General features: G+C 38.8%; 1 long non-coding RNA gene across 2 annotated transcripts in view; it reads right to left on the bottom strand.

The window, feature by feature from the left end:
- Positions 1–8,608, bottom strand: part of LOC104868152 — a 17,966-nt gene extending 9,358 nt beyond the window's left edge. The window contains exons 1-3 of one of the 2 annotated variants that reach the window (XR_781967.2): positions 8,448–8,608; positions 6,606–6,693; positions 5,092–5,375 (exon numbers count right to left, since the gene is read on the bottom strand). This is a non-coding gene — a long non-coding RNA (uncharacterized LOC104868152). Of the gene's footprint in view, positions 1–5,091; positions 5,376–5,653; positions 6,118–6,605; positions 6,694–8,447 lie in introns of those variants that run through there. The other variant, XR_781966.1, reaches the window with a different exon arrangement.
- Between the last annotated feature and the right edge of the window lie 549 nt (positions 8,609–9,157).

The raw sequence follows: 9,157 nt of genomic DNA, 5'->3' as shown, positions 1-9,157 counted from the left end.
AAAAAAAAAAAAAAAAAAAAAAAAAAAAAAAAAAAGCAAGAGTTCTTAAGCTATGAATCAAGGAAGGAGAATGCTCTGCTTCATACTGTAGCCTTCCAAGGATGAAACCATGACCCCTAGATCTAAGTCTTGAGCCTAAATGTAGGAAATTGCTATCATATAACAGCCCTGGGAACTGGAACTGTGCTGTGAAGCTGTAGCACTGGTATATTTGCCAGTCATTTTCATCTGATCATAGGGACAGCTGTGCTACTTTGCATGCAGAGCCTCTGTCCCAGGCACCCTATTGATCTTGCTCCCTCCACCCCATGCCCTGAAATGGAAAGATTGATTGAATCGCTAAGATGAATGGAGTTATATGCACCAAACTCGTTTTCCAGTGGTCACTGTGACCTTTTGTAAAAAGTGTTGGTTCAGCATTCAGAAGTATGATTCCCAACAGTGCACAATGAAACGCATATCACAAAGCAAAGCCTTACAATGATTTTCTTTTATGCTGACAAACTGAGCAGTAGGCAATGTTCATTTGCTCCAGAGTCAGGAAAAGAAAAGCAACCAGTTATGAAGTCAGAGAATATCACAACTGACTTGTTACAGCAAATATTCATGATTCTATAATTTCTTTAACTAGTCACTTAGCTCTTTTTGAAAGGCATTATTAAGCTTGCTACAGAATTTCAAAGGGAATCAATGTTATTAAGCAACTAAACAATTAAACCTTGGAATATTAAAATGATTACAGGCAGATAAACCGTACTGCAAAGAGGCCCTTAAAATGCATCTGAGATCTCACTCAATGGAAATAAAGATTTGCAAAAAAGTTTTTCAGATTGTATTTCTAATTATCTCTAATTGATTATTTTCTAATGCAAGTGAGTCGTGAGTCGTTGTATAAATATATTCTGTATACAAATTATTTTATAATGTTTATCTTACAGATGAACTAAAAGAAGAAAATGACTCATTTCAAGAAATAATCATTGTCAACATTTTGCTTTAAGGTCAAGAGTAATTGGGTTTATAACCTGGTTTCAACATTTATTGACTCTGGGATCTGGGGAATTCACTTAAATCTTTTTTGATTCAATTTTCTCATTTGAATAATTGAGATTTAAAAACATTACCTTCCTTACAGTGTTTTGGGTAGAACAAACTAAGTAATCTGTGTAAAATCTTAAGTCAGTTACTTATTTGGTACTGGGAATCGAACTCGGGTCCTTCAGTTCCTTATATTTGACAAGCACTCGAGTATTAGCTATTTTATATATCTTCTATAATTAAATGAAGTTTTATTATATGTACTGGTATATAATCAAGTTTTTGTTGAACAGCATATGGTAAAACATTTTGAGCTGGCAGTACCTGAACACCCTGTCCCAGGCCACAGAAGACCATGTGCCAACCGGGAACACTGCCGGGAATTTGTTTGGAGGTCAAAGTTCACAAGAACTGGAGGAACTTTTATCCAGAGATGAGTACTGATTTATCTTCAGTTATTTTGTCTTCTTACTTTAATCCCTCCAAAGACTTGGTGTTCTTGGACCCTTAGAAACTGTGAAACTCATTTGCAAAGAATGTGGAGAGGAAAGGAAAGGACACGTTGCTCTCAGGGCCTGCTGCCCGGGAGGTGTTGGTCCCCTCTCCACGAACTGCTGGTGGCAGTCAACACACTTGGCTGCTGCACCTTGGTGATATGGATGGGTGTGAATGTGCATGACGCCTAACAGGGAGCTCAGTGAGCCAACTGCAGACTCACAGCCTCCCCACTCAGTCTCTGGAAGATGAGCTGGCCTCCTTCACAGAGGAGTTGATGGAGACCCAAGTCACAGGTCACACGGACAGGAAGAGGCAGAATAAGTAGAAAATCCAAGGATCAGGCTCAGAACTCTGATTAGATTGATCTGAGCTGTGATAGTTTCACTCTTTCTTCTTCCTCTCTGTTTTCATCTGTATGAGAGGGACAGGAGTCCCTGTATTGATGCTCAGTGTCCTTCACAGCTGGTGCTAAAATTCTAAAATTGAGCCAAGAAAGCTTCAAAAGAAGAGGGAAGCTCAGTCCTGATCAAAAGGGAAGGGACTTCTGGAAGTGCTGCTAGGACAAAGGCACAGAACCACCAAAGGTAAATGGCAGAGAAGAATTAGCAGCCCCTTCCTTCCCTTCTGCAGAAGAATGTGATTGGGATGCAGAAGATGCTCCTGGGTCTCAGAGAGAGATGAGATGTAGGGAGATAAAAAACAAATATTACCCAAAGGTAATGGTTAGAAATATAATGCCAAGGTGAATAATATAGGCACACAGGTGAATGAGGCAGCAGGTGGGACTCGTGACAAAGTGAAGTCTTCCTGCTTTGAAAGGGTTGTCCTTAGGCACAGTTCAGCCAGGCGTGGACATGTGCAGCCCTTATCTCATGTACTAGCACTGAAGTTCAAAGAAATCTCTGGGCTCTTGAAGTTTTCTATTGTTTATTAGTGTGTATTTGCAGTACATAATGGTTACATTCATTGTGAGGAGTTGGTACATGTATAAAACACATCTTAATAATTTTTACAGCTCCTTTTCCTCCACTCGTTTCCCCCTCCCTCCATCTCTTTGACTCCTTCCTATTTGCAAGGGATTTAACTCCTGTTGTTTACTTATAATTTTGCTCTTTAATTTGTTTATGCTTTGGGTTTCTCATGTAAGAGAAACCATATGATATTTAAGCTTATGTGTCTTTTTTTTTTACTCATTGAGTTTATTGGTACATTTTAGGTATACAGTACAGTTACATTCATCAGTGGGATCTTGTACCTTTAAATGACAGGTCTTGGTTCTCATTTTTTCCCCTTCTCCCTGCCCTCCCTTCATCCCTTCCTCCCCTCCCCATTTACAAACACTTTATTTCCATTTTTTCATTTTCTCCTATTTTTTTCTTTTCCCTTATTACCTTTCCCCTACCCTTCTCACTTTCCCTACACTTTTAGCTCTTTTCTTCCTATTTCTCATTGTCAATTATCTCATTAGGATCTTATGTACCATTATAGTTTTTCACACTAGAGAGACTATTCAGCATTTATGTATGTGTGACTTATTTATTTCACTTAGAAGTATATCCTCAATACGTATCCATTTTTTTTTGTTTGATACCTGAGATCAAACTCAGGACCTTGCACTTGTGAGGCAGGCATGGTACCACTGAGCTAAATCCCCTGCCCTGATTTATTTTATTTAACATTATGATCTCCAAGTGAATCTATTGTCCTACAAATAAACCAAAAGCATCCTTTTATAGTAGAATAGTACTCCATTGTGTATAAATATCACATTTTCTTTATTTATTCGTCTGTTGATAAACACATAGGCTGCTTCCAGAATTTAGCTATCATGAGTTGTGCTACTATAAATGCAGGTAAGCAAGTATCCTTGAAATATGACGTTTTTAACTATTGCAGGAAGATATATAGAAGGGTAATAGCTGGGTCAAATGGAGTTGTTAGCTTAAATTTTCTGAGGATTCTCCATGATTCCCATGATGGTTGTGCTAATTTGCAATCCTGTCAGCAACATAGGCAGCCTCTCCAATATTTGTTGCTTCTTGAGTTCTTGACACCCATTATTTCTTTAACTTTTTATACCATTCATACTGTTTTCTGGTTTTAAAACTAGTCTTTGCATCATATAGCAGGCTCTGAATTCATTTTTCATGTCTGTTCCTTTGATTTTGTAGAAGATACCTCTGAGTATATGATTATCCAAATCAGCCCTGTCTTTTAGTTCTGATGCTCTGTCCTTATATTGGTCACTTCTGCTGCCCATACTTCCAAAAGAATTTATCTTCTGGATTTCTGTTTAGTATCTTTTCATTGACTATTCTTTACCCACTGATCATTCATGTTTCCTGATGTTTTGTTTAGCTCCATTAGCTTTTTACTAGTATCACCTGTAAGCTCATTGAACATTTTCTTTAAGTCCTCTGTTTAGTTATATCATCTTTTAGTTCACTGAGAACCTTATGAATCTGCTTTTATTTGCTCTCTTATCATTTCATACAATTCAGCTGTTTAACTTTTGATTTCCTCCACATTGAGGACACTTGGATCACCTTGGAGGCATGTTGTTGCATTATTTTCTCACTTTTTATGTGTGTGTTTGTGTGCTGAGGGGTGTGGGCTGATTATAGACTTCACTGCTACTGTGGATATCTCTTTAGTTTTTCCTTTCCAGGGATCCACTGTGGGCATGGCTAATTATAGGCCTTTGTCTTTTTCCTAAGATTTTATCATCCCTGAATTTGGGGGAAGGTGCAGTATAATTGGCCTCGCACTAAGTTCTCTGAAGTTAACCACAGTTTTGTTGATGTCACAAAGACAAATCAGATACTGGAATGCACTAAAAACCAAATAACAGCAATTCTCATGTATAGCAACAGTGATGAAATCAGCAATAATAGAGTCATGGCTAGATATTGATACACTATAAGAACCAATAAAATCTACCATTGTACCAACCTTAACAATCAAAAAGAAATCCATGATAATAACATAGACCCAAAGATAAACCAATATTGACGTACAGCAAATAACTACTAAATGCACTATAACACCGTTAATAATTTGAAAAGAATTCAACAATAATAGTATAGAACCAAATAAATATCTAAAGCTTAACAGGGCATAATAGTAATACCAGTAAAGATGGAGGGTTGTGGAAAGGAAAAAAAGTAAAATTTGAAAAATAAAGAAAAGGAAGATGAGATGGAAAAAGAGAAGAATCCTGTTGAGATGTAAATTAAATAAAAGTAACAGAAAATAATAAGAATATAAAAGAAAAAACAGAGATCAAAATAAAACAATAAAAAAACAACCCCTCAACTCCTCCAGAAACAATGAAGAATGAGAGAAATGAATCTATAATTTTTTCTCCATTTTTTTGGAACCAGGGATGGAACTCTAGCCTTGCTCTTGCAAGGCATGTGGTGGCACCACTGAGCTAAATCCCCAGCCCTCTCAGTGCTTTTTAATGAGTAGTTTCTTTCTTTCCAGGGTCTGGAATCCACCAGATATGGAGGAGGAATAGTGAATCACTAAGACCCATTTTGTTTCTACACTCACATTTTCAGGTGTGAATGATGAATCCTGCCAATCTTTCCTGCTGGGCTTGGTCATCAGCTCTAAGGCTATATTCGCTCTAGTCACTCACAGTCTCTGCATCCTTCTGTGTCCCCCAAGACAGGATTTTCTCCACCTAACTTCATGGTCTGAGGATTCTTGAGGTGCTCCTGTACTCCACCAGTCCCTCTGTCCGTACACAGTGCACCCCTGGCTGTGACAACCAGCCACACTGAGGTGTGTTCTTGATCTCATTGGCAAGTGGGAAAGCAGCAGACCATTGTGTTCTGTATTGGATGAAGGCAGTGAGGCAGAGGGATCAAGCAGACTGATGGACTTAATGGCAGCACTTTTTTCAGGCCCAGCCCCCTCTGAAAGCCCCACACAACCAACCTGGATTCTCAGCTCAGAAAGCAAGTCCCACTTGTCCTTCCTGGCCTGACCTTAAACTTCTCAGGGGTCTACCTAGACTATACCCTCTCCACGACTGTCTTTTGTGGCTGTGCTCCACCCAGTCACTGTGGTAGGGCGACCCCAGGAACCTCAAAATATAATCGTTCTGTGGTTATTGTGTAGCTCAGTTTTAAATAATTAAGTCATTTTCAGAATAGCTCCTGATCAAACACTTTTAAATATGACAGGCACCGTATTGGATTTCTTCTCCAGTTTTAGCCTTTTGCCATGCAAAAGGAATCACATTTCCGAGTAAAATCCCATACCGTTTTTGCAGTTTACATTTGCCATGGGCTTTTCTTGGAGTATGTTGTTTTTCCTGGTGCTGCCAACCCTGTCCTGGCTTAACTTGTGATATCAAAAATGCCCCCCCCACCAAGGAGGTAGAGTTAGCTTTCTAAATTGCTTCACTCTTTACTCTGTACTGTGTGCCATTTCTCCACTTCTTGGTAGTCTCTAGTTTTCCTGTCAGTTCCTTCCCAATCTCCAGAAAACTATTATTTTTTCTTCACCAAGTTGTTGTTTTTCAAGTGTCTTGATTCCAGGTCCTCATCTTTACTCCATTATTCTTGAGATCTTGAATTTAAAGAACATTCATAAGAGCTAACTTGAATCACACACTCAATGATTGACACTCTCTATATCTGGGGGATGAAAAAGAGCAGAAATGAGTGGAGGCAGAGGGAGCGATCTGGAAGCAGAACACTAACCGAAAAACTATCTGTGGAGATGTCAGCAGAGAGGGAGAGGGAGGCAGCAGCCTGCAGTGGTTCCTTACAAAGAGCTGGGAACACAAGGCAGCCTCAGAAAGGCTGCTCAACTTGGCATCAGCCTCTCTCTCTACCCTCCTCCAGTATCAGCATTGCACTGCCATTTGCTAGTTCTCTCAGATACCGCCCTGCATGCACACACAGGCACACACACAGGCACACACACACACACACACACACACACACACACACACACACACACACACACACACACAGGTGCAGGTACAGCCCCTATAAGAGTCTTGCACAGATGCCATTTTGGCATCTGCTTTTGGAGGAATTGAACATTAATACCTTAGTAGAAGTAGAAGATTAGCCATTAGGTGTTGGAGTGATACTTCAAAGGGTACTGGGAGCGATGACGGATTTGGAGCTACAGATCCTGGAATAAATAATTTATTAGCTTTACAAATCCAACTATGTAAAACGGAGTTGAAACAGAAAAAAATGGCTCAACCCATGCTGGCATTTTGTTTTTCTCAGTGCAAGAGGTTGAATCTATGCTATATAAGTGCTGTATCACTAAATTATATCCCTTGCCCTTTATTCCAGTGTTAGACAGAATCTTGTTAAGTTTCCCAGGCTGGTTTCAAACTTGCCACCCTCTTCCTTGGCCTACTGAGCTGCTCAGATTACCAGAGAGCATCACCACATGTGATTTCAGTCTTTTATGTTTTGAGACAGTGTCTTGTTAAGTTGCTGAGTTGTTCAGTCTTAAATGGAACTTGTGATTCTCCAGCCAGCATCAGCTTTTCAGAGTGTTAGGATTACAGGAACATGTCACCATGATTAACTAACTTGCTTTTTTTTTTTTTTTTTTTTTTTTTGTACTGGGGAACAAACTCAGGACTTTGAGCTTGCCAGGCAGGCACAGTACCACTGAGCTACATCCCTGGTCTAACTAACAATATTTTCAAGTCTAGAAATTATTCACATGTCTACCACTTAAGAAAATCTCATTAGTTCATTAATTTTAAAATAATGGAATCATTAGTTCTTTTAAGTCGAGTCTTTCTAAAAGTTAGAGATTATTTTCATTTGTCATTGACTTTGGGAAGGCAGAATTAATACAGAATGATAAAAGTTCCTTTTATTGCTCTCCTTTTCCCTTTCTCTCTTTTCCACCCTTTTTCAGATTTTAGTTTTTTGGGGTTTATCATATGTGTTTGTCGTGCATAGTGATCACAGTCAGCCTGGGGGGTTGATAAGTATACATACCACATCTTGATCATTTGTATTCTGCTAATTCTGTTGTTTGATTGTTCTAGTACTGGGGATGGAATAAGTTGTGTGAATCTGAACAAAACTTGAGAAAACTACTGAAACCTAATGAGTTGTTTTCAAACTTTTTGGAACAAAGAACATATTAATAAAAGTGGTCATTTTGTTATTATTTACTTTAGTTTTTTAATTTTAATTTTTGTACTTTGTGGTATTGGGGATTGAACCAGGTCCTCACATACCTATGGAAGTGCTCTAGAGAGAGGAAATGTAGACTAAGCCTGACAAGACATTAGCCACCAACCACTTGTGGCTAAGCGACTGAAATTAGATAGTTTGCACTGAGATGTACTGTAACTAAAATACACACCACCAGTCAATAACTTATGAAAAACAGTGAAAAAGAGCTCATGAAAAATTTATATTGATTATAAAGAGTAATAATATTTTGGATATATTGAATTACATAAAATACATTATTAAAACCATTTCCACCAGAAAAGAAATGGTCCAATATTCATAAGCCTTACTTAAGAAGCAGTTCCTGGTCAGACATACTCTGCTACCACTGTATCACTGTGCTTGTAGTCATTGCAATTAACATATACCCTCCTCATATTTATAACTACAGAGATGGAGAAGTGAACAAGACCAACATATTAAGCCCAGCTTTCACAGAACTGTTGACTGATTTTGGAAAGAGCAGTACTTATGAGCAGATAGATTGCTGAACAGGATTTCAGAGGAAATTAATTCAGGGATCCATTTAGGAGAGACCTAGGGAAGTGGGTCTAGAAAATATGATTTGTAGTTCATACAATAGTTTCCAGAACTTCCATAACAATTTTCCACAAGTCGAATGGCTTAAACAACAGAAATTCTTTCTCTCACAGTTGAGGAAGCCAGAAATCTCACATTAAGGTGTTAGCTGGATCGCATTTGCTTTGAAGGCTCCAGGGTTGAATCCTTCCTTGCTCCTTCTGTCTTCTGGTAGTTCCCAGAAATCATTGGCCGGCATTTCACCAATCTCTGTATCCACCAACACGTGACCTTCTGCCCTGTGTGTATCATCTTCAAGTTTCCCTCCCTTAACAAGAAGACCTACTATATTGGATTTAGAGACCACAATAATCCATTGTGACATCATGTTAACTTGATTACATCTACAAAGACCTTATTTCCAAACAAGGTCACACTCACAGCATCTGAAATTCGGACATGAGTACATCTGAGGGACACAACTTAATCCACACAGGCCATACAGCCAGCTAATGAAGAGCCATGGCTGTCAAGACTCCTGACTGAATCAACAAAAGCACAAATGAACCATCACCAGCAAGATGACTTTTATAATATTAATCCATCTCCCCAATCCTTTTAAGAGAAATTATTGCACTTCTAGTTTAATGTTTTGATGTAATAAATATTTATTCAACTGAGCACTTGTAAATCATCTGTACTATATTCAAGGGACTAGACATGGTGCATTTCCTGAAAAGAAGGCTTACAGTGACTCATACTCAGGGTCCAGAGAATAATCCAAACTTGTGATGGTTTTGTCTGCTCTACCCTGGGTGCCACCCTGGCTACTGACTTCCATTCCAGTCTCCTTCCCTGCCTTACTA

Source organism: Fukomys damarensis, unplaced genomic scaffold (assembly GCF_012274545.1).
Source record: "Fukomys damarensis isolate Sample0158 unplaced genomic scaffold, DMR_v1.0_HiC HiC_scaffold_8, whole genome shotgun sequence".
Lineage (NCBI taxonomy): Eukaryota > Metazoa > Chordata > Mammalia > Rodentia > Bathyergidae > Fukomys > Fukomys damarensis.
Note: the sequence above shows the minus strand (reverse complement) of the source record. Positions and strands in the feature narration are given on the sequence as shown.